Source organism: Saimiri boliviensis, chromosome 7, assembly GCF_048565385.1.
Source record: "Saimiri boliviensis isolate mSaiBol1 chromosome 7, mSaiBol1.pri, whole genome shotgun sequence".
Classification (NCBI taxonomy): domain Eukaryota; kingdom Metazoa; phylum Chordata; class Mammalia; order Primates; family Cebidae; genus Saimiri; species Saimiri boliviensis.
In genome coordinates, this window is record NC_133455.1 from 114,404,497 (window position 1) to 114,431,385 (window position 26,889).

General features: G+C 37.1%; 1 protein-coding gene across 2 annotated transcripts in view; it reads left to right on the top strand.

The window, feature by feature from the left end:
• Positions 1 to 723: 723 nt before the first annotated feature.
• EPS8 (EGFR pathway substrate 8, signaling adaptor) overlaps positions 724 to 26,889 on the top strand; it is a 164,240-nt gene continuing 138,074 nt past the window's right edge. The window contains exon 1 of one of the 2 annotated variants that reach the window (XM_074403255.1): positions 724 to 986. The gene's annotated coding sequence lies outside the window, so the exon portion shown is untranslated. The remainder of the gene's footprint in view (positions 987 to 26,889) is intronic. The other variant, XM_039461656.2, reaches the window with a different exon arrangement.

Below are 26,889 nucleotides of genomic sequence, written 5' to 3' on the forward strand. Positions count from 1 at the left end.
CAAAGTAAAAGCCTTCAAACCACATCAGGGCTTTTGGCAAGAGCTTCGTGAAAAATGGGCTCCCAGGAAGCTGGGCGAGGCGGGTCTGGGCTTGCAGGCTGGCACTAAGGACCAGCAGTTGGGAGACTCCCAGGGACCCGATGCAGGGCCGTGGGCACCACCAGTTTACCGCATGGATTAGGAAGACAAAAAAAAAAAAAAAAAAAGAGTAAAGTGACAAAAAGGGGAAAATAGGTCCGAGGGCCAGAGGAGGAAGACGAAGGCTGGCTGGTCCTTAGGTGCGGCTCGTTTGCCGCCATAGGGCAGCGGCTACGGGCTGTGCAGCCAGACCCGGGGTGTTGCAACCCGAGCGCCCCCTCCGCCCGGGGCGTCCTCCCCGCCGCGGGCGAAGCTCTGCACACGCTCTTTGCCCCTTCCCGCGCCTCCAGGCGGCTGGTCGGTCCTGCCAGGGCACTTCTGGAAACCCGTCGGCGGCTCGCAGCCTTGTTCCGACTTCGATCGCGGTCTTGATAACTTGGCTCGGCGCCCGTCTCCTTTCCTCCGGGCTCCCTCCCGCCCACCCGGCCTCCTCGGCCGCGGAGCCTCCAGCGCCGGAGTCGACCAGAACTCCGAGGCTCGGCTGCCGCCAAGACCCGGAGAGCGGATCCCGTTCCCGGCCGCGCGGCGCGCGCCCGCCCGCTCGCTCGCTCGCTCCTCGCGCGGGCACTGGGCATGCGCGGCGCGCGGCGGGCACCGGCCGCGAGCGGGCGGGCGGCTCCAGACTTCACAGGCAGCGGCGAGCGAGGCGGTCTCGCCGGGCGCGAGGCCGGCGCTGCGCTCGCCTCGGAGGTCGCTTCTCGTCAGCCGGGCGCAGGAGGCGGCCCCGCGGCTCGCGGCCGGCCGGCGGGGCGCGGATCGCGTTGCGGGGCTTCCTCCCGGCCGCCTCCCACCTCGCCTGGGCTCGCGGCGTCTCCGGGGAAAGCGGCGGCCCCGAGGGCGGATCCGAGGTAAGAGCCCCTTGGGAAAGGCGCGGGTCCGGGGGTCCGGCGGCTCGGACTCTCTCTCGGTTTCGAAAATCCGCCTTTGTGTGCCGGGGTCGTCCCGACTTGGACCGCTCGCAACTGGTGGCGGCGGCCAGGTGCGCCAGGGCGCTGCGGCCGGAGGGGCCCGTGCAGACCCGCGCCCGGGACCCCCGGAGGCTGGGCACGGAGGCTTCGCCGCGGCCCCGTGGCGACCGCGGTCGCCTGAGCTTCCGCAGGCAGGTACACCTGCGCTCAGCCGGTCCGCCGGGCGGCCGCAGACCGGGCGTCCCGATCGCGGCTTAGGGGTGTGAGCTGCCCTCCCCACCCCGCCTCAAACGGGGAGGGCTTCTTTTCAAAACGACCCTCGAGGGCAGGGTCCCACCCTCGTGTACCCCCTCGAATTCAGCTAGCTCATCGTTTCGGAATCGTTTTCAATCCCTAACTGCTGTTGACTTTCTTAGCTTGCTCCACTTTACTCACCATTTTACTTTTGGGAAGACAGACGGCCATTCTCCGGCCGTGGTCAGTGCATGCACTCGGAATGGGTTTCCCCGCCCGTGTACCGCCGCCCTATCCCGCGTTCTCACTCTTACTTTCTTCCTAGGACTACCTGTTTGCAAAACCATTGCACCGACCGTTCTCCTGCAGTGCCTCTCCAATCCTCCTCCGCCTCCCGTAGCGCCCGTAGTAGTAGTGTTGGAATCTCGCGGGGGGCAGGACGCCCTGGTGTCGGGATTTGAAATCCGTAGACATCTAGAGCGGGGAAGCGTTAGGAATTAGAATCCTCCTTTACAAAATACGTTTCAGTGAAATGTATTACTGCTTCTCTTTTCAAGGTTTCTTGACTTAGTAAGGGGAAGGTAGAAGAGCTAATCCGTTACGATGAGTTCAGATAAAACTTGGTTTTAGATGTGTGTGTCAGGAATGTGATTTTTTGGGCTTTGTCAGTTTTGGGAAATAGAGTTAGGATTCTGGGCAGGCTTCTTTATATTGAAAAAATAAAAGTAACTGTGTTGTGCATTGCCTCTAGTTTGTTTTCATTGAAAGGACTTTCTTCTTCCACAGCTGCTTGGGTTCTGGAAAGTGAGCACTAGTAATGTAGATCATGTGTTAGTGAGTCTGTTGGAATTAAAGTCAATGCAATCGTCTCTCTCCTAGTATAGATTTGTTGTTTGGGATCGGAGTTTTCTAAACGTGTTGCTGTACTTCTTAAGTTGCTGCTGTGGAAAATTTTTGGTCACGAATTCATGCTTCTACTTACAATTTGAAAGTTAAAACAGTATAGAATTGTCACATAAAGGGTAAGGTGGAATGTATCACAAATACAGTAGTGTTAATAGAATGCTTTTAGTGCAGAATACACAGATTGAGGCTATAAAATTCCACCACAAGTCATTCACTTCATAGTAGGAAAAAAGAAGGAAAATAAAATTTGCTTTTAATTCTACTATTCTGAGATAACCACTGTTCACAGACTTGCTACATTCTCTTTGTAATTTTTTTCACTTCCCAATGTCATTGAATATATATATAGTAATTTCCAGTAAGTGTAATTTAACGTACACTATTAATAGCCCCACTCTTAATAGGGTGATGTTTCTTTTGTTTCCTGTGAGGAAGCTAATGTGTGATTTTGAACACTTTGCTCGTTTGTGATCAAATATAAAGATTCATTTTGTTTTTATTTCTAGCTTTTTCCTGCTTTCAAGATCTTATAGATACTGATTCTTTTCAGATGTTAATTCTTTTCTATGCTATCGCATAGGCTTGCTACTCTCTACTTTGTATTTATTACATGCCAAATCCTAGTTGTTTTCTTACATTCTACTTCACACCCTTTCCCCTACTGCTTTTTATTCTTCTCTCTACTCTCCTCTTTCACTTACCTCTTTTAATTTTGCAACAGCTCACTTGAACCAAGGGTTGTATCAGAAAACATAGCATCCAGAATAGAAAATGATAGCTCTTCACACTTGATCTTAGCCAAAAGGCTGAGAAGCGATGATAGCTTTTTAAAAATTGTCTTTTTAAATACTCGAAGTTCTATTGGATGAATCTTTTAGCATTGATTTATGTAGTACTGACATACGACTCAGATTTTCTGAGTTGTATGAAACATACTCGGTAGTTATGTGGATCATCACAAAACAACCTAAGTTAATGATAGGTTACAATCTTTCGGACATCTGTAGAGGTATGTCAGAGGGAAAAGTGGAATTTTAATTAAAGTACTCTGGCTATAGTAAATCCCTCCTGGGAATTATTAATACTACATGAAATTGTTTGCAGCTGTTAGTGATTGAAAATATTTTTGTAAGAAAAATTCTGCAGTGGAATAGTTGCAAACATTGTAAGTCAAATATATGTAAGAAAGTGTGAGGGTCTTCAGTGCTTTACTACAACCTTCTCAGCATTTTCTAGATGCATTCTTAAATGAGATTTTAAACAATAGACCATATTTCTTAGAAGTTTTGGATTTACAGGAAAGCTGCAAGTACAGTGTCTATGTACCCCCATAGCAGCTTACTCCCTTATTAATATCTTGTATTAGTATTCACTACTATTAATGAACCAGTATCAGTACATTAGTATTAATCAAAGTTTATACTTTTTAAAAATATTTCCTTAATTTTTAATGTCCTTTTTCTGTTCCAGGACCCTACCATCCAGGACACCACTAAATGTATTTAGTTGTCATGCCTCTCTAGGCTCCTCTTGGGCTGTGACAGTTTGTTAGACTTCTTGTTTTTGATGATGTTTGAGGAGTACTGGTCAGGTATTTTGTAGAATGTACTTTCATCGGAATTTATCTAACGAATTTTCTCATGATTAGACTGTGATTATGGGTTTTTGGTAGGAAGATCACAGAGGTAACTGCCATTTTCATCTTGTCATATCGAGGGTATATACTCTCAACATGATTTGTCACTGTGATACTCATTTTTATCACCCGGCTGAGGTCATGTTTATCAGGTTTTTCTACTTTTCTTTCCCCTTTTCATGCTGTGCTTTTAGAAGGAAGTTACTGTGTATGTATAGCCCATACTTAAGGAGTAGAGAGTTATGCTTCCCCCTTTGAGGGTGGAATATCTATATAAATTATTTGGATTTTTTTATGCATGGGAGATTTGTCTCTTCTCCTCTACTTGTTTATTCAATCAATTCATACTTATTTTGTTCTGGACTCATGGAGATATATATGTATGTGTGTGTGTGTGTGTGTGTGTGTATATATATATATATATACATATATATATACACACATATGTGTGTGTATATATATATATATATATATATACACACATATACACACACACATATACATATATAATATAAATCTATCTATCTAAATATTTTGGGTTATAATCCAATGCTACTTAATTTTGTTTCAGCTTGGCTCCAGTGCCTCTTTGACATACTACCATCATTATGAGTTTTTTCCTTACTTTCTGGTACTATGAGTTGCTCTAGGTTCATCTGTATATATCTTATCATGGTCCTAGAATCAGTCATGTCTCCAGGGAATCTGGATCATTTTGTTGGGGAATGGTATTAGAAACCAAGATCTGGGTGCTAGGTGTGCTCGTTGCTACTGAGGTGTCATTGCCTCTAGGTTCTCTCATGTGACAAAGCAGGAAATACATTGTGTATATGAACATATCTGTACATTTTTTAAAATTGCATTTTAGGTTTTGGGGTACATGTGAAGAACATGCAAGATTGTTGCATAGGTACACACATGGCAGTGTGATTTGCTGCCTTCCTTCCCCTCAGCTATGCTATCTCTCCCCACCTCCCCACCCACCGTCCCTCCCCCATTTTCCCCCAATGGACCCCAGTGTAACATTTTGAATCCATATTAAACTAACTATGAATTTATATTTATGTCTGTAATGCTAATTCATTACCACAGGTATCATTCTAGCTTTCTCCGCTTGTTTGTATTTAAACTTACTCCAACAGTGAGAAGAAACCTGGCTTGCCTCATCTGCCATACATTTGCTTAATCATTCATTTCTATCATAGATGTATAGCAGTATTGGAATTGTTAACCTGTGATCCCATGGGAAACAACTTTAGCCTCAAGAATACAGTGTTTTTGTACTCTTGTTTTAGCTTTTAGTCTCACAGTCTCTACTCATTTCTAGAGGTAGTCAGCTAAGCACCTTTCCTGTTACCCTTTTTAGTGAGATTGTTGCACACATTTATAATACAGATAGATTTCTTTGTTACAGTCTGCATTCTACCTTGGAATTCCTTGACCTTCTAGATAATTTGCTTACTTTGCATACATTAAAGTTTATCCTGTCCTGTGAAGTTCTTTGGGTTTTGATAAATGCATAATGTGGTGTGTCTGCCCTTATAGGATCATAGTATAATATGGAACAGTTTCAACACATTAAAAATCCTTTGTGCGTCACTCATCACCTCCTTCAGCCCCTCTCCCAGAATACTATGAATCCTTTTACTGTCTCTTTAGTTTTGACTTTTCCAGATGTTGTATAATTGGAATCATACAGCCTTGCCAGACTGGCTTCTTTCATTTAGCAATACTCATTTAAGATCCATCCATGTCATCTTATGGTTTAATAGCTCATTTATTTCTGTCATTATCAAATATATTGTGGTTTGTTTATTCACCTATTGAAGGATACCTTGGTTGCTTCTAGTTTTTGGTAACTTTGAATGAAGCTGCTATGAATTTATTGGGTAGACATAAGTTCTCATATCGTTGGATAAATATCTAGGAGTGTAATTGCTGGATCATGTGGTAAGATTATGGTTTGCTTTGTAAGAAATTGCCAAACTGCTTTCCAAAGTGGCTGTGCTATTACATTCTCATCAGCAGTGAATGTGAGTTCTTATTGCCCCATGTCTTTGCTAGCATCTATTTTGTCAGCTTTTAAAATTTTTATCAATTCTAATAGGTATCGAATATGTCATTGTTACTTTGCTGTTTCCATGCCATATGTATGATGTTAACATCTTTTCACATGCCCTGTTTCATCTGTATATCTTCTGTGGTGTGATGGCTGTTCAGATCTTTTGCCCACTTTTTAATGGGGGTTGTTTTCTTATTGTTGAGTTTTAAGAGTTCTTTATACATTTTGTATCAGGCACTTTATCAGATACGTGTTTTGCAAATATTTTCTCCCATTTGGTTTGTCTTTTTATTTTCTTAACAGTGTCTTTGTCAGAATAGATGTCTTTAATTTTAATAAGGCCAACTTATCAATTTCATGGATAGGCTTTTGGTGGTGTATTTGAAAACTCACTGCCAAGGCTATCTAGTTTTTATCCTGTGTTTTTCCCAGAAATTTTATAGTTTTGCATTTTACATCTAGGTATGTGATCCATTTAGAGTTAATTTTATGAATAGTATAAGGTCTGTGTCTAGATTAACTTTTTTTTGCATATGGATTCCTAGTTGAACCTGCACAAGTAAATATGATTTTTAAATTAACAGATTATAAATTAGGTTTAGAATTGAAAGGAAAATGTTTTTATTAAATTTTTTATTACATGTTCTGTAAAATTACTTACTGTAAACAGTTGAGAAATGACTTGGAAACTAATATATAATACAGCATGTACTGTGTGCTGAGATTTGTGCCTAGACATTGTACATGATTCATTTCCCTTTTTTTTTTTTCTAACTCAGAGATTCTTCTTTGTGAAAATGGAATTGTTAGTATAGTGTAACATCTGTCGGTTCTTTCAGATCTTATCATAGGAAATAATACTTTGATTTTTCACAAAAAGGATCTGGAATAAAGGATTTGAAGGGTGTATGTTGAGAAGAGGCAGTTGATGTATATACCAGCTAGAAATCTGAGACTTAACTATATGGTCTTGAATCTTTTCCCATGCTATTTTTTTCCTGCTACAAGTGGCTTTTTTCAAGTACAGTTGATCCTTGAATAATGCAGGGGTTAGATGCACTGACCCCTGCCCAGTTGGAAATTTGTGTATAACTTTTGACTTCCCAAAAACTTAACTAGTAAGCCTTCTGTTGATTGGAAGCCTTACTGATAACACAGTATATTAACACATATTTTGTATGTTATACATATATTATACTGTATTCTTACAATAAAGTAAGCTAGAGAAAAGAAAATTTTATTAGGAAAACCATAAGGAAGATAAAATAGATTTATAGTACTATACTGTACTTAATGATATTGTAAGTTTTTGTCTGTTTACAAGATGAATCCTCCATCTGACAAGGTGGGGAATGGAGGGACAGGGCTGGGAACTGCAGCTGTAGACCTCAATCTATGGAACATACCAAGCAATTCAACTTTATCTCGTAATGTCATAACTTTTCTCTGTTCCTTGGGAGCATTTCCAGCATCTCTAGCAGAATATTTTCATTCAAGGCTTATGGCATTGTCCTAAACAGGATGAAAAATACAAGAGAACAGCAAGAAATCACTTTTTACTGTGATACACAATTTACCGGAGAGATGAACCACTCACATGGAGATGATTAACATCACACAGTGGATTAAGCAGATACACAGAACACTTGAGCCCACTACAGTAACAAAAGGAGGTGGCTATGAAATTATTAAAATAGTACAGTATGTACTATAGCTAATTTTATGCAGTTAGGACTTAATACTGCATCTTTACATTTGTTTACATTTCTCTTGAACTGCGAATGATACTGTATATCGTATATGTGCGTGGGCACATAAGTTTTGATACATTTTAGTTTTTTCTAATAAAAAATTAAATGGTTACTGCCATAAAACGATGAACTAGACTAGTATCTACCTATATATATTACGCATTCATGACATACCTTTTTTCTTAATTTCTTTTTTGTTATCCAGGCTACATGGTTTGTCTATGTTTTTATTGTATTTATTTATTAAAAAAAAGAAAGGCAGAGACAGTCTCATTCTGTCATCCAGGCTGGAGTGCAGTGGTACAATCTTGGCCTCATTGCAGCCTCGGCTTCCCAGGCCCAGGTGATCTTCCCACCCAGCCTTCTGAACAGCTGGAACCATAGGCATGTACCAGCAGCCCTGGCTTGCTTATTTATTTATTTATTTATTTATTTATTTATTTATTTATTTATTTAATTTATTTGCAGAGACAGGATCTATCTGTGTTGTCCAGGATGGTCTTGAACTCCTAGGCTCAAGCAAGCCTTCCAAGTTGGCCTCCCAAAGTGCTGGTATTACAGGCATGAGCCACCACACTAGCCTATATGTTTTTAAATCGTCACAAATCTCCAAAATGTTTTCCAAATATATTTATTGAAAAGAAAAAAATCTGTTTATAAGTGGACCCATGTAGTTCAAACCTGTCTTTTCAAAGGTCAAATGTAGCTTTCTTTTGGTATACGTTTTGTGTTATTGATATTGTGGTGTACTATAGTTTGCATATTTGTCCCCTCCAAAACTCACGTTGAAACTGCATCCTCCGTGTGGCAGTGTTGAGAGGTGAGGCCTTTAAGAAATGATCGATCCGTTCTTGAATTAATGGATTAAGGGGTTATCATGGGAGTGGGACTGGTGTCTTTGTAAGAAAAGGAGAGACTTGAGTGGGTACATGAGCAGACTCAGCTCCCTTGCCATGTGTGCTCTGTGTTGTCCTGGGGTTCTGGGAGAGTCCCCACCAGCAAGAAGGCTCTCACCAGATGTAGCCCCTCGACCGTGGACTTCTCAGCCTCCATAACTGTAAGACATAAACTCATTTTCTTTAGAAATTACCCATTTCAGATATTCTGTTATAAGCAACAGAAAACAGAGTAAGACAGGATAAGAAATATTTATATTGTTGTACTAAAGTTAGAACCAGTAGTCTTCAAGCAGCAGGTGGAGTGGCTCATATAACTGTACCTTTTGTGTGGCAGGTGTTACACACGGTATCTCCTTTAACTCTTACAAGAGGTGTTTCAGAGATGTTTCTTTCTTTTTTTTCTTTTTGAGGTGGAATCTTACTCTGTCACCCAAGCTGGAGTGCAGTGGCATGATCTTGGCTCACCGCAACTTTTGCCTCCAGGGTTCAGGTGATTCTCCTGCCTCAGCCTCCTGAGTAGCTGGGATTATAGGCGCATGCCACCATGCTCAGTTCATTTTTGTATTTTTGTAGAAACGGGGTTTTACCATGTTGGTCAGGCTGGTCTCTAACTCATGACCTGTGATCCACCGGCCTCGTCCTCCCAAAGTGCTGGTATTACAGGTGTGAGCCACTGTGCCTGGCTGGCAGGTTTCTTTATCTCTGAATTACAGATAAAGGAATAGGCTCAGAAAAATAAAGCAACTTGTGTCACACACGGGGAGAAAGGGACAGAATTGGGATGAGAACCCTGACCAGACTCCAAAATCCATGCTCTTTCCACTTGGTCGTGCTGCCACTTATAAAAGAAAAAGGGCAAGAATGATACCAGAGTGTCCTTAATTATATTCTTTTCTTTATATAATTATATTCTCTTCTTTATATGATTACTGAGCTAATTAAGAACAGCTGAAAAGATTGTATATTTAAGCTCCACGAAGATTCTTGTAGCTTTGTTTTCTATTGACTGTCTACATCCCACTGACCAGAGGTGTATGGTGATGGAACATGGTTGTAAAGAATGATGTTGTTTTAGAGAGAAAAACTTGTGGGGATTAGTCAAAATAAAACAGGTAACGGTAGCGTTAGCTAGTTGTTTATGCCTTTCCTCCACTGGATTTAACGCTGCTCAAGGGCAGGGAACTGAATCAGTTATCTTTAAATTTCCCAAGGTAGTGCAGCACAATACACTGTGTATGACATACTCACAAAAGGCTTGCTGAATGAAATTAGGATTTATTATCATACTTTAATGTAAATACTTAAAAGGGGATGAGTTTTCTTCACAGGGGAAGTTGAGCATTACTACATTTCGTTTGTTTATTCATTCATCTTTTATTGAGTGTTTGTTGAGTATCTGCTTTGTGCCAGACACCAGGAATATGAAGCTGAGTAAGATAGGATCTCTGCCTTTTGTTGACAGGGGCTTAGACAATGGAGGCAGCCAGACAACCGTTTTAGTAGCGTGGAGCTAAAGGAAGTATATATTAAAAAAAAACGAACAGTAGTCTTTGGAATCAGACTTTATCTGCCTTGGTTTTCTTATCTAAGAAGTGGAGGATGTTAAACGAAAAGTGTGTGTGCGTGTGTGTGTGTATGTATATATCCCAGCACATAGCAGGAAGGAGAGCCTCATTGTGGCTGAGGGAGTCAGAAAAGTCTTTATTGGGGAAGATGATGTTTGAGTCTCGTAGAATGAATTTTCGAGGCCAAGCAAGACATTCATCTCTCTCCAGTTATAAAGATTCCAGCACTTTCGGAGGCCAAGGCGGGTGGATCATCTGAAGTCAGGAGTTTGAGACCAGCCTGGCCAAAATGTTGAAACTCTGTTTCTACTAAAAATATAGAAATTAGCCAGGCAAGCTACTTGGGAGGCTGAGACAGGAGAATCGCTTGAACCTGGGAGGTGGAGGTTGCAGTGAGCCGAGATCGCACCACTGCACTCCAGCCTGGGCAACAAACAGTGAAACTGTCTCAAAAAAAAAAAAAAAAAAAAAGAAAAAGAAAAAAAAAAAAGATGAGTATGTTTGACATGTGCAGAATAGGTTGGCATGATGGGAGTGGTGGGACATTCTGCACATTCCCACGTTCAGAGCTTACAGTATTATTAGAAAGAACTGAATGAGCAGTTATTTTTCATTTTTTAAGTAACAATACAATAGAGTATTCACTAATTGTAGCAGAAGAGAATAAAAAAGATACCAAATCTATTTAAGAATTGCATGAATCTTCTTTTCTAGTCATATGGCTTTCTAAATATAGCTCTTTATGTAGCAAATAAATTCATGTGTTCTTTTTCAGTCCTGTGATACTGAAGTAATTGTGAGGAATTTAAGAAAGAGAACTTGCATGTTTTGGGTGAAATTGGAGGTCCTGTTTCAAACCATTCTTTTAGTAGCATAGCAACAAAACAGTGTGGTCATCTATGAAGCCAGGATCTAGTCCTGGCTACCTAAGCCTGTCTAAAATTGGTGTCTTAATAGACTATTAGGCCTATCTAAAATTCTAAGCCATACACAGTTTCTGAACAGAACCTGAAACATACTATTTAGAAATGTACTAAAAAACAACTTGTTAGATGAATTATATGCTTAATAAAAGGTCAGAGTTCTATAATTGAAAAATCGTGATTTTAATATAAGGGGAGAAGAAAAAGAAAAATAGAATAAAAGATTGATAGAAGGGGGAGAAATTTGTATTTGAAAAACATGTTTCAAGTCCTTTATTGAGGGCTGTTGAATTATCTTTTGTTAGCATCGATAGACTATTACTAAGTTATTCCTAATTATAGAAATACATATATATTATTGAGATATTTGTTGGTTTAACGCAGCAATAGAATGTATCTAGTATCTAAGGTGGAAAAGCAAAGCTGCAAATAAAAATATGTGTAAAATTTATCTCTTTTGAAAAGACGTTGAATACAATTTATCGAATCTTCTACAATAATTTTGACATTTAAAGTTGATGGTAATTTTAGACATGAATGTACAATAAGATGATTTTAAGTACTTTTTTAGAATTTAAAGATAGATATACTTTTGATGATAGAGATAGAAGATAACATTTAACTGCTTCGCTAGTGAATAGTCTGTTACACTTTAAAATCTTGCTTTGCTTTCTGTTTTGGGGGCTTGGATTTCTTGAAATTCATTTTGTGAGCAACTTGGTAAATGAATGACTTATTTTCTGTCTGGGCATGCAAACTCTGCATTTGATAGTTTCTTTCATATATGGAAGAAATGAAAACATTACTACCTCTAAGTAGATGTACTACCTTTATTCCCACCATAAAGGCATGAGCAGCTTAAGATATATGCATGTGTAAGTAATCTCCAATTTCTCTTTGCAGTGTGTTTTCAAAACTTCAACTGTTTTATGACAAACTATACATATTTGGGAATTTATAAATGTTATTCTTTAATCAAGGAATATTGATTTTTGAAACCCTATCTTCAGATTGAGTTGTATTTATTGTTTTAGTGTTTATCTGTATTGCCAGAACCTTCATTGTGTTGTCTATTTTTAAAAAAGTCCTGAGTACTATAAACTGCAGTGTTATTTATTTATTTTTTACACATCAAGATCCTTTTAGTTGAGAGAACATTAATTTTGTCAGTAGTTCTTTTATTTAGCTCCTTTGTGGGGCCTTGTTAGATTCTGAATAATTTAACAGCAACGGAATCCTTATTGTGATAAAAATCTAGTCATTGGTCCAATACTTGTAGCATTATTCACATGATACTCATGCATGCAAAGGTGTGGGTTTAATGCATATGCCTGAAGACTGTGTCTCAGAGTGTTTTTAATCATTGTCGAAAATCGCCCTCTAAAGATTTTAGTGTGCATTAATTCTCAGATTTGCTTAAAGTATTACCACTTCTATTTTAAGATGAATAATCCATGATGGCCAAGCCTGAACAGTAAGTGTAAGAAGAATTTGAAGAATTATAACTTCATTTAAATTTAGGAATAATCAGGTCTATATTTTTTGTATATTTGTATGTTTGCTATCTTTACAGAATTACAGAATAAATTGTCTAAAACGTCATACTTCTTTTTATGTTATTTTTTTTACGCTTCTTACCCAAACCATTGAAACAAAAAGTTTCAGCCCTAGTATCTGCTTCATCCGTATACTTTGTCTACATTTCATATTTTTCAGCTTTATCTTGAGACTTGCTAACTTTCTATGGTCTTGTCAAAAAAAGAGTCTTCTACCACTCTTGAAGTAGATGAATAACAATGTGGGCTTTCCTTCATCACCCCCTTCCCCAGTTCTTTTCCTCCTCCCAGCTGTTTCTTCTCCTTTAGCTCTTTTCTGACACCCTTTTCAATCCTCAGATGGCTTTAATGGAAAAGTGGATTTTTTCATAACTTTGATAGCTTTCCAATTACTACTATTCTAACTCTTACTCACTGCCTGGTGAGATCTCAGTCATAGAGAGAGAAGTCTGAATAAAAGAGACATTCATAGTGGTTATGACAGTGAAGGTTAAGTTTAGGCTGCTAGGCAGTTTGAAACAAAGGAGGGATTGAAGCCTTCATCGCCTTTACCTTATTTGGGTAGTAAGTAAGTGATTTTGGAAATAGTAGAATCTCATTATGAAGAGAGTGAAATCTAGTCCAGAATAAATGTGTTTACAGTGCTTAACTTTAACTGGAATGCATCTTGACACCATTCAGTTTTTATACTGATTAGGAAGGCCCACCCTGGTTTTGTTCATATATTAGAACATATGCTGCTGGGTTCTTTGTGGGTTTTCTTTTTTGACATTTTGCTTTGTAGGTGACCCTTATCACTGTAGGTAATTTTAGAATTTGAATTAAAATATACCTTGAGTTATATAGTATACAAAATAATTTTATATAGGCTACTCCATGGCATTGTAAAGAGTCTTAAAATAGATATAAAAGTCTCTTCGTCTTACCTCCAGTGTCCTCCCTCCACCTATATCTGTTATCTCTAATTATTTCCTTCCTTTCTTTCTGCCAGGCAGCTAATGAAATAGTGGAAAAACGATTTTGTCCGCTTTCATTGGAGTGTAGGATAAAAGACTACCAAGCCAATGGCTACCAATTACCTTTTGTGTTATGTTTATGATTTTCAAAGGCACTGATGTAATCAAGGTATTGTTATTGGGAAATATGAAAGTTTCAATATGATTGAAAATAATGGATACAGTGGTAAAATGATTGGGAAAACAGTGGTGGTAGAATCTGATATAGAAATAGTTTGGTGGTAGCAGTAAAATAGTTTTGGTGGTAGCAGGGAAACAGTAAAATTTCTCAAGAAATCATAAGCCATTTTTACAAATGCTGTGTTGTTCATGAGCTACCTCTAGGGAACTTTGATTATATGCTGTAAGAAACAATATATTATTTGATTTAATTGTATATTAAATAAGTATTCAATAAATAACTGCAAAATAAAATACTGAGTTCTGAACATGGGAATTCCTGTTCTTGCAAGATCGAGCCAGACATTTCTAGCTAACATTGACTTCATTAGGCAAATGTGTACATCAGTTGGGTTTTGGGCATTAGGTGTAACAAATGCTTGCTAATGCATAGAGGCTCATCTCGGTCTGTGTTACTTAGTTCCTGAGAGAGTGGACGTGAACTTCAGGGGAAGGCTTTTAGATTAGGTCACTCACCTAAGCCAGCTGTTTTTTTTTCTCTCTTCCAAAAGAGTACCAGATTGCTCCTTTGAGGGGCTGACTTGAGAACATGGCTAAACTTTTAAGGCTAGAGAAACTAGTTTAGCCAGAAGTGTATTATTTTCCCCTGAAATTACATTCAAAAGCTTCTAGCTGTGATCATTTCAGCTGCTTCATCCTCCCTTTCTAATTATTCTTGCTATTTCTGTTACTGATATCAACCATACCAGTCACTGGAAAGGACAATACTTGGGCAAAAATTTCTTTTAAAAGAAAAATTGTAGGAGAGAAGTGTGTACACAAATGCATATTGAATATAATAAAGTACATATCGAGCTGTTCTTTGTGTGTGAAGGTGAGTTTTATTTGTTGTAGTGGTATTAGATGTTGTTTGATTCATTTCAGCTTTTTCATTGTTCTTTCTTGTGATACGCATATATGAGGTCGGAATTTTGCTAAATCATTATCAGGCCTGCTGGTTTAATGCAACCCAATCTAGTTTCTTGATCTAACAGGCCTGGACATATACGGCTTTACCTAATAGAAAATAATTTGGTTTCAGTTAGTGAAGTTTATCTGTCAATAAAGAAATATTAAATAAGTGCCTATTAAGTGCTAGTACTAAATAATGAGAATACTCTAACTGACAAGATAGACAACATTCTTATCCGTACTGACTGTGCGATGTTAGATGCTTAAATGAAAAGAAGCATAAAAACTTAACAGAAGCATCATGTTCTAGGTAAGGGCTTAAAAATGTAGAAAACAAAGGATAATCTTTTTGGCTTTCCCCCCTCTCTTAATTTCTATTCACATTTTTTTCCTATTCAGATGCAAAGGTATTCATATTTTGTATTGTTTTTCTACATATACTGATACTGTAGTTTTATAAAATGAGTCTATTTACAAATTACATGTATTTTACAATTTTCCACAAAGGAACATGGTTATTTATAAGCACTGGGGAAAATCACAGTATACCAGTACTCCCTTTGAAAGATTCTAAACTATTAAGGTCATTTTAAGATCAGACCAGCCAGACAAATGTGGTTTAGGTCATATTTATATACAGTATTCAGTATTTTTTCCTGGAAACTTTTGGGAGTGAATAATCCATTATTCATAAAATGAAGTCATATTTAACACCTTAGGCTGATTAGAGATGGGGAAAATTCTATTGTCTTGAATTTTGAATTTGGGTAACTTTAAGACTGCCATATGAATTGCCAAGTTATAAAATTGTTTTTGTGTTTCACTTGCAAGCAAGAAAAATGCAGACTCCTCCTTCCTTAGTGGAGCCAAGTGTATTCTAACATACCTCTCAAATTACACACCACTGAAATGATACTCACAATGGGTTTGGCTCATGTGTTTCTAGTTAGCTACTATGAATGAAAGATTCATAACTATCTGTTTCAAAAAACTTCTTTATTTGCACTGCAGGGAGCTTAATTGTTAGCGGAGTCAAGAATTGCTTTTAAATGCTAAGTTAGCATATATGGGTTGGGCCATTATACACTGAACTAAAAAAGATTTCTATGCACAAAGAAGGCTTTAGATAAATATTTGTCAAATCATTGATTACTTTGTTGGCTGTGGAAGAATAAAAGTCCCTGAATTTTCCCACCTTCTTGGTAATTCGGACCAAATATTTTGGTCAGTATTATTTTTAAAAAACCCTATATAACCTTTCCCTTATGTTGCCTGTTGAGCATCGTAGGATCACAGGGAGGAGGAAGTCATTCATACTTACTAGACAGATGGTTGGCATCCCCTTGGTAACCTTGTGATCTAATAATTTTCCAAGTTCTGTTTACCTAACTGAAGAGCTGTTTACTCTTTGCTTAAATAAAACTAGGCCTGTATGCAAGTTGGCAGTGGGTGAGGTGAAGTAGGGGTGGTAAATATATAAATTCACCTCTGCAGTTTTACCAAATCTGTAGCATACAAGCACTTCTTTTCCAAAAGAAAAAAATTAGTTCCTCATTTTGGTTGTCCCTTCTTATTTGTGGCTCAAGCAAATTATTTCCAGAGAATCTTTTTTTAAAAAATTGATGACACACTAAAAATTAGTCATTTTTGAAGAACATTGTTCAAAGGTAGTGTTTAAATATATTGGTAAAAGATGGTGGAATCATTTTCCTGCTTTTCTGTAGCAAAGTAGTTTGTACATTTCTGGTGACACTTGTTCCATTATCCAAAGAAAATGAGGCTTTAAAAAAATTTTTTTAACAAATATTTATGAATGCATGTAATTGATTATGTTTATTAAAGTCACAAAAGATTTCTAGCCTTTCTTATAAATTTTATAAATCGCTACTGCAAAAATGAGAGAGAATTATAGTTACCACTGAATTATTTTTATTTGGTCAGACATTGACTTTTCCTGATTGCCACCTTGTTACTCTGTTTACTAGACACAGATAGAAGCTTCTTTCTTCTCCCTGTGATAAGCTTTTGATTCATGTCATATGCTGTCATAATAATGTTGTCCTGAGATTATTTGCTGGAGTGATAAAACTGATGCAGACTATGTCAGCTAGACTTATTCATATCACGCTATTCTTTCTAATAAGTACTTACTTGCTTCTACTGCATCATGTCTCTCTTCCTATCCCCAAAGTTGGTTTTTTTTTTTTTTTTTTTTTTTTTTGAGACGGAGTTTCGCTCTTGTTACCCAGGCTGGAGTGCAATGGCGCGATCTCGGCTCACCGCAACCTCCGCCTCCTGGGCTCAGGCAATTCTCCTGCCTCAGCCTCCTGAGTAGCTGGTATTACAGGCACGCGCCACCATGCCCAGCTAATTGTTTGTATTTTTAGTAGAGACGGGGTTTCACCATGTTGACCAGGATGGTCTTGATCTCTCGACCTCGTGATCCACCCGCCTCGGCCTCCCAAAGTGCTGGGATTACAGGCGTGAGCCACCGCACCCGGCTGTTTTTTTTTTTTAAATCTCTCTCCATCATGTCTTGAAGGAGCTGGTAAACCCAGTTCTAAAATAGTTTATATATCTATCTCCCTTTAACACATCATTTGGTCCCATGCATATGTTTACTACCAGACTGTATCAGGGTATCCCCATTCATTTCCTTCTTCTGAGGATGATTGAAATTTTGTGGCTTCGTGATTGCCTTCTAATTTTCAACTTGATTTAAACCAGAGGATAGTAAGAGAATAATTAATAATCAACATTAATAACATTAGAATCTAATTTTAGTAATTCTGGCATCTATTGCAAAATGTATTATGGAGTCAGTTTAAAATGTGATTCTCCTTTCTTATACGTACCTCTGTTCAAGTGTGTATATAGTAAGCTCTTGGAGTTTGATGTGTCTTGGTGAGATATTCTGCGTATATGGAACATAGTCTCTCAACATCCTCTTGCTGCTGCCTTATTTCTGTCTTGTTTCCACCTATGACTCTTGAAGAGAAGCTTAATGTCTATGGTTTCCTCTTCACTTCTCCTACATTATTCAGCCGACTGTGGTCTGACACTGAGCTTATGTCTGTAGGTCATCTGCCATCTTCTAAAAGCTAAACCAAAAGGAAAATGTTTAGTTTTTACTTGATTTTGCTGTAGCATTTACCTGCAAACTCTTTGAGGACATAAACTGTGTTTCGTTCACTATTGAATTTTTACCATCTAGGGTTTCTGGTACTTTGTAGACCTGTCTATTTGCTGAATGAATGTATGTTTGTAGTGATTTTTGCCTTCTTTTAAATAAAAAGAATATTCTCTTCCTTTGGCTCTGGTGGTGGTACTATTCTTCCCTGATTAACATCTCCCTCTGCTTTGTTACTCATCTAAATTAACGCTTAGGTGTTAATTTAGAAGCTCTGCTACTTGGGATGGAATAGGTATCCAAAATTCTAAGTAAAAGTCTGAAGTAAGTTCTAGCACCATCTGTCGGCAGCACTGGGTGCCTCAGTTCATGGTTTTGTGCATTCTCAGAACACTCACAAGTTGAAAAGTTTCTAGATTTTTCCGGAATTATTTTCTCATCCCTCATCTCATTTCATGTTACATCCTAAGTTTCATTCTCTTCTTAGGTGACCTCAGTGTTTCATTTAGAACAGTTACTCTCCGTTCTTGAGCTGATGCCTCTCTTGTGAGCTCTATTTATGGCAGAACCTGAATATCAAACAGTCCCCTTAGATTTCACATTTCCCAGAATAAATTTGTTGATTTTAGTCCGGCCGCCTCATCTCTTTCTGTCCCTCTACATGGAGTGACTTTTATCCAAATGACCCCTTTAGAAATCTGCATTTTTTCTGGACTCTTTTTCTTACCCATTTTTCTGCCCCACCTTTATGTGATCAGTCATCAAATCTTTTTGATTCTTATTTGCAAATGGCTGACACAGCACTCTCCTTTTCCATCTCTCACTGCTAATCATGTTACTACCTTGCTTAAAATTCTTCAGTGGTTCCTCATTTGCTCCTCAGAGTAGTACAAATGAAGGCTGTCTGTGAAGGAGTCCCTTCTTTCCTTTCCAGTCACATTTTTTTTTGTTGTTGTTGTTCTTTTACTCCACACATGCTGTAATAATGGGAATTCCCTGGACACACATAGCTTTACTCTTCTGTAAATTTGTATATACTGTTCCCTCTGTGTGGAGTTTCTTCTTTGTCAACCTCATCATATGGCAAACTACTCATTATTTTACATTCAGCTTAAAGATTACTTTCCTAGAAAAAAAAGTCATCGCTTCTTTGTGCCCAAATTATAGAATCTCATATTAAAGTAGTTATTATGTTGCTTTTTATGGGTTACTTTACTTGTGTTTCTCTCTAACCAGTCTGTGAGCACTTGGAAGTAAGGAATGTGTCTGAATAATCTTTTGTCTCCTGTCCCTTAGCACAATGATGGCTGCACAATATATACTCAGTTTGTTTTTTTAAAAATATTTGCTCAATGAATAAATGATTAAAATGGGTTTTGATGCTGGTGAGATTCTAGTCCCTGATCTACATATAAACAAACTATGATAGAAAAGCTGAGCAGAATTCATTCACTATTTGACCATTTAACTTGCCTTCTTTCCTAGCACATCTGAAGGTAAAATTGTGAGACAGAGGCAGTTTGTCTACAATACTGTTCAATTTCTCCAGCTCTTATAGTTTGCACTTTGTGTTTAGATAAAGCTTACTCTTACATTCAGTGGCTTAATGCCTGGAGTTCAAAAGAAAAGTTATGATCAGATGACACTTGAGTTTTGTGTTTTCTTTGTCACTTGGATGACTTCCAGCCGTGTTTTTTCTAATTCATTTTTAAAGCTTTTTTAAAAATGGAGAAAAGAATGAACAAAATATGGGATAACATCTTTATGATAATCTCATTTGAGTTCATTATTAGATCACACAAAATAGTTTTCCCCCTTTCTTTTGTATTTCCCCCTTTCTTTTGTATTTCCCCCTTTCTTTTGTAGCCCTCAATATTGCCACAAATAATTCTTTATAATGAATAATCTACAAATATAGTTCAGTTCTAGAGAGAATTTCTTTTCTTTTTCTTTTTTTAAAGAGACAGTCTTGCTCTGTCACCTAGGCTGGAGTACAATGCAATCCTAGGGAGAATTTCTAGCCCATTAAAGGGACACATCCATGACCCCTTTTCCTTTACCTGCCATATCCAACTAATTGCCAAATTCTGCTGCCTTCACATTAGAGTTAACCCTAGCCTTTGCCCCTTCTGTTCAGTTTTTCACTATTTTAAGGCCATATGACCATTTTCTTAAATGATTGCCTCCTGAAAGTCTCTGTATCTGCCTCTGTCCTACTGTCCTACTTCAATTCATGTTAATTCCTACTTTTAGATCAGTTTTTGTAAAGCCAAGTTCAGATGATGTCAGTTTATTGCTTTAAACACTGCTAACAGAGTTTCCTTTTCAGGGTCTTCACAACCTGGTGACGTTCTTTAATTTTAGCCCCACTACTCCCTTTCCTGTAAATTACTCATTACCCAAAGTGAGGTACTATACACTTCCATCTGTACACTTCGGTTTTCCCAGTTTCTGCTTCAGTGTCCCTCTTGTCTATACTTGGTATAACTTTTTAATTTATCCCCACATACAAATTCAATCTATCAGTTAATGTCCAGTTAATCTGCCATTATAGAATAATCTACTTTCTTTGGTACCTCCTCCACTTAATATTTTTTTCTCAGAATCTCTTATGCACTTATTTTCTTTTGTGTACTGTAGTTTATATATACATGTGCCTTACCTGATACCAGGTATCAAGCTTCTCTAAGGTAGGCTCCATATCTGATTTTTACTTTTGGACAGGCCGCAAAGCCTGGATTGGTGCTTTTGTGTGATAGAAGCTCGATGTGTATTTGTTAAATGCTGAAATAAATGAATTTTTGTCTTGTGTCTTGAGATTTGTGCCAGTAGTGCCCCAACTCTCAATATGAAAAGGAATAAAAATACTGACCACAGTTTTTACTGAGCCTAAATTGAAATACTCTGAAAAAGTTTAATCATGGTGATAATCAGAATGTGTACTCTGTTATTTAGGATAAACCCTTCTGGCAAACATGCCCATTTTTTAAAGTACCCATTCTTTTAAATGTGGGCTATGATTATGCTCTTTAACATCTCACAGATTTAATAAGTAAACCATTGTTTTAAAGTTTTATAACATTTTCCACAAAGAAACTGAGCTCTTGGAATAAAAAGCTAGCAAAGGTGATATTTTTTCAATCTCACTCTTTTCTATCCTTTCCCCTCATTAGAGCACAATTTTCAAAAGTTTTGTATTATGAGTATGACAGTGAGATCATTTTGATATTTCATTAACCAAACCCAAAAGGGGCTATAAAACCATGCGTTAGCGCATTGTTTTTACCAAGCCCTACCATAATCACAAATATTTTTTAATACTATGAATAATGTTATTCTTTCCTTTCCTTTCTTTTTTTTTTTCTTTTTTTTTTTTGACAGGGTCTAACTCTGTCGTTCAGGCTGAAGTGCAGTAGTGTGATCATAGCTCACTGCAGCCTAGCTCCTGGGCTCAAGTGATTTGAGTCTAGGAGTTTGAAACCAACTTGGGCAACATGACGAAACCCTATCTCTACAAAAAATAAAGAAATTAGCCATGGTGTACGATGGTGTGTGCCTGTAGTCCCAGCTACTCAGGAAGGCTGAGGTGGGAGGATCACTTGAGCCTGGGAGGTTGAGGCCGCAGTGAACCAAGATCACACCACTGCAATCCAGCCTGCGTGACAGAGCGAGACCCTAATCTCAAAAACAAAACAAAACAATAAAATAAAACATGAAAATTACAAATAATTATGACATTGGAACTATTTTGGGTATTATTCAACTGCTAAGAATAAAATCAGCATAACTGCAGAATACATTTGAGAAATAATAAAATGTGACTTTAGCTAGAAAGTTCAGGAAATTTTTGTACTGTGTGTAATTTATTTTGCTCTGTGATTAGATTCTTGTGAATGCTAGTGTTAGACAAAAGACTGAAAATAGAGTTACTATATAGAGATGTTCATTATTTGGGGAGAAATTCAATAGCATCTTGAATATTCTCAACATGTACAGAATAATTATGTAGAGATTATTTTAAATCATATATATTATATCTTAATATCTTAAATATGTTTTCTTTCCAGATATACTTAGGATGTTTCTATGAAAATGTTTTATCTTAATATTTGCCAACAAAAGAGTCTTATATTTGTGTAACCTTTCCAAATTTGAGTAATAACTGTAATGCTAGTTTGCTTATACATTTTTCATATATTTTTTTTCTTGTTATTATATGTATATATCAAGTGTGACATTTATTTTGAGAGTCTATTGATAAAATTTACAGAAGTAGAATTATCATTTTATGTTAATAAGGAAAGAATGACATACAATAGTTGCCTGATTGTATCTATTTAGTCTGCTTTTTGTTAAGCATATGTCGATTTATTTTGCCAACATTATTCTATAGACAGAGAACTCCTGTTCTTTTCTTTCAGGTTAGTTCATGAATGCTGGTTAGTAAAACATAAAGTGAAATTTTATGGGTGACAGGGACAGAGACAGGCCTGACTTGGGGGCACATGGGAAAAGAAGGGGGCTATCTCTTCCCAAAGCTTTAAATATCTAATAAGAACTGTTGCCAGTGCAATTGTGAATAAGTGTATTTGTGCCTAATTTTCATTTTTTAAAAACTCAGGTGATTATAATTTCATCTGTAAAATATTGAAAATATTGTCTGATTAGTATGTCAGAAATGGTTTTGGCTCTTTTTGAATCAAAAGGTGTTTAAACCTGGAAAATCTGCAGTGCCAGACCACTGCTTTTATCTTTTCTTAGTATTGTACCCTGTTATCCCTGATATTAATCTTAAGATGACTTTATATATGTCAATATCATTTAACGTTAGCCATCCACCTATTTGGGCTAGGAAAAAAAAGTTTTTCCCTGTATAGATGTATGTGGATTGCCAAATTACTACTATGATAGAAGGAGATCACTTTGCTTGAGAGTAATATTGAAAAAACTCCTATTTTCTCCCTTTTAAAAAACTGGCTTCTGAAAATTCTGTGACTTAACATATTAAGAAACCAGCTCCTAAAGTGATATTCTCATTAATTAATATTTGGTAAATACTGTAAACCCAACTTAGGGTAATTTGTTGGGAAACCCTTATCTCACTACCTCTGCTCTTAAAATTATTAAATTTCATTTTCCTCCCTTTATTGTTGTTCAGTAGTTAACTGTATAAGCCAGAACAGTTTTTAAGAAATTGGATAGCTCCAAGATTTCTTCCAACCCTAATATTCTATAAGTCCTTGGTTTTTACTTAGGTTAATTCTTAACTGCAATGGAAGAAAAGCATGATTTTGGTTTCTAAGGTAATACTTAACATTTTTTTTTGTATTATTCTAAATTGAATGGAAAACTTTATTTGTAAAGTAACAACCAAAAAATTTATTTTATTCTTTGGGGAAAGACAATTCTGTAATATATTTTTCTACTTGAAATGTTTTTGCTTTGCAAAATCCTGTTGGGAAAACAGATTTCCAGACAGCTTAAAACTGACAAATGGGTATTTTGACAGGTATTCCTGGAAGGAGAGCTGTTGCCACTAACCATTTCAATTTCCGTATTCTAACAACCATGTTTAGCAGAGATGAAGACATATCTCAGTTTGAAACAAATATTTAGTGTCAAGAGAGGTGCGTGAATATAAACCTTTTTTTTTTAACTGTATTGGAAAAATAGGGCATTTCGTTTACTGGTTATGGAAAATAGAGTAACAGTGTTGGTAATAAAGTACTTCTTTATGGCCTAAGACTGACTTGATACTGTGAACTTTCCAGGTTCCATTCAGTAGGGTGTTTCTGGAGAAGGGTTTCATTTTATGCCACTGTGCCATTTAATGGCTTTGTTCTGTGTGTAACCTGTTGTGGCTTTAGAACAGAAAACTTCAAAATAAAATATTTTATAGCAGAAACATTTGTCTGCATAGAATTCCATTGGTGAGCAGTAGTCACCAGACCTCAGTAGAATTAGTCTGCTTCTGTAGAAATAATTTGTGAAAATGGTAGGGATGAACTCTGTGTTTCTGTCTATATTTTTACCTTCCAATTTGTAAACTTATTAACATGGATATATTTTGAACAATATCCTTTAGGTTTTCTTCACCATATAAAGAATTGTGTTTTGAGTGGAATATTAGAAGTAATCATACAATCTCTTATTTTTAGCTGCTATTTGCCAGGCCCACACACAGTGTTAGTTGCTGTCATTATTTTTCTCCATCATCATTACCATCACCACCACCATCAACACTGTCATATATCTATATATCTATATATCTATATATAGATATATAGATATAGATATATTTTAAATATCGGAGATTGCTATTTGACTGGCCTATGGAATTTGTCAAAAGTATAAATCTGAGAATCTTAAAATCTGAGACCTGCTGTTTAAAGATAGAGCAAATGTAGTTATGGATACTTATAGAATTTAGACTCATTCCTTTTGGTAGTAATGACTGATTTTGGCTTATTTCAAAGAATCAAGTTAGACATCTGTTTGAATGACCCCATAGAGTCTTACTTTATATGCTTATGTCTGGATGAAAATAAATTTCATTTAGCTTTAACTAGGATAAGGGTCTCATGGTCATTATTATTATATTCTTTTTTTTTTTTTCTTAAAGCTAACCTTTTTTTTTGAGACAGAGTTTTGCTATTGTTGCCTAAGTTGGAGTGCAATGGTGTGATCTTGACACACCATAACCTCTGCCTCCTGGGTTCAAGCAATTCTGTTTCAGCTCCTTGCTTCAGCTACAGGTGCTTGACATCATGCCTGGTGGATATTTTTTATTTTTAGTAGTGACAGGGTTTCACCATTTTGGCTAGGCTGGTCTCAAACTCCTGACCTCAGGTAAGCCACCTGCCTCGGCCTCCCAAAGTGCTGGGATTATAGGCGTGACCCACCGCGCCCGACCAAAATTTTCTTTCTTTCTTTTTTTTTTTTTTTTAACACTGAAACAAATTACTGAAGAGTATTTTCTTCTCTGTTACAATTTTTCTCCAAATGTAGATACGTGTCAAAACCAAAATACTATTGCCTTTTACAAGACTTTTAACTTAAAAGTAATTCCTTTAACTCCCTGTGGACATTTTGAAAACCACTTCCTTATAACACAAATTTACTACACAGTTTACTTTTCTGAAGACATCTCTTTCTCCAGTTTTTATTGGCCATGTTTTTGTTTAGTTATTCTTCTGTAGCCCCAATAGTTTCAGTATCTCATGATTTTGTTTTAATAATTATAATTTTTTTTTCTTACTGAAAGCTGCTGAAGGGGTACAGTTTCTTGATGCTGTCTTCTCTCTTTTTGGGTGCCTCTGTTGTTTTTTTCTTTTTAAATTTGTTTTTGCCCCAGCAAGGGACTATTTTTCAAACTCGTTAACATCTGGTTTCTGTAACATCTGTTTGAGCAGCGTGTAAAACTTACCAGTTGTTATGGGTAGACACGCAAGTATGGATTTGTACACCCATGCCCCTTGGTAGTATTTATACATGAGACTTTTACTTGTAGTCTACAGTGTATTGTATTCAAATAATGTATGAAGTGAGAGTTCTATTACTAGGCGTTACTTTTTGGGAGAAAGGCTTATTTTGTTTCATTAAGGTACTATTTTCAGGTTCTGTTGTTAAAATCTGGTTGGCATGAGTTTTGATCTGCAAACTGAAAAAGCTTTAAAATGCTAAAAATTGGCTTTGCTCCTTTTTCTTTGGGTTTCTCTGGGAATTCTAAGTTGGCTATGGTCCCATAACTTCAAAGACTTCAAAGGTCGCTTATAACCTGATAGATATCATTAAACAATGATTAATCTCAGTTTATAGAAAAGTTCTGACTTTCAATATAAAATAATTGAATGGAAAGTGATTAATGGTCTTCTGTTTTTGGAGAGTGATATTGTACTTGACATTTGTAATGCTTAAAGTGGTTGTAAGTACTACTTGTTTTTTATTGAGTTACTTTTATTAGATCCTCATTTCCCAGAAAGCATGAGACCTGATATTCTTACCTCAAGATGACAGCTTAAAGGAAGAAGAGGACAAGATTTTACTTAAATTGTCTTAACTGAATCTTTCCCTTTCCCTAAGATCTAGCACCTCAGAATTGTTGATATCAGATGTAGTTATTGACTGAAAAGAGTTAAATTGATAAAGTATAATTTCTGGCTTCAGAGGTTTGGATATGACATTATCTAGCTGAAGTTTCATCAAGCCCTGAAAATAAAATCTTTAGGCTGTATAGTCATAGATTTAGCAAGAGAAAAGTTCTTCAAAGGCCTGTTGGTTTTACAGTTTACATAAAATCAGTCCTTGGTTCTGATAACTTTTGTCTGATATATTGCCTGTCTCCTGCTGATCCTGGAATATTTCTTAATTTGCCTGGAACCTTGTTGATTTTAACAGATTGTCTCTTGACTTCTCATTCAGCCCCTTCTAACTTTGCTGATTGATATGGTTTCACTGTGTCCCCACCCAAATCTCATATTGAATTGTAGCTCCCATAATTCCCATGTGTTGTGAAAGGGACCTGGTGGGAGGTAATCAAATCATGGCGATGGGTCTTCCCTGTGCTGTTCTTGTGACAGTGAATAAGTCTCAGGAGATCTGATGGTTTTATAAAGGGGAGTTGCCCTGCATATGCTCTCTGGACTGCTGCCATGTAAGATGTGATTTTGTTCCTCTTTTGCCTTCAGCCATGATTGTGAGGCCTCCCTAGTCATATGTGAGTCCATTAATTCTCCTTTCATTTATAAATTGGACTTAGGCATATCTTTATTAGCAGTGTGAGAACATACTAATACACTGATATAATATTTTTCAAATTCCAACTTTGTATGAATACCATGTCAAGCATTGTTGTGAATGAAAAGCAAGTCATAGTTTTCATGATAGCAAGAAATCTACTTGAGAGATAATTAATTTTTGTATACTTTTGTAAAAAATTATGGGGACATAAGTTAGAGGGAGAGGCATCGGATAGGTATGTTCTGTGTGTGAAATGATACTGGAATTTGTGATTTTGATGTCTAGAGTAGAACACTGGCTAGGAGGACTACACAAAAATTTCATACCAGGCTGAAATAGGATGGAGAAAGGAGAG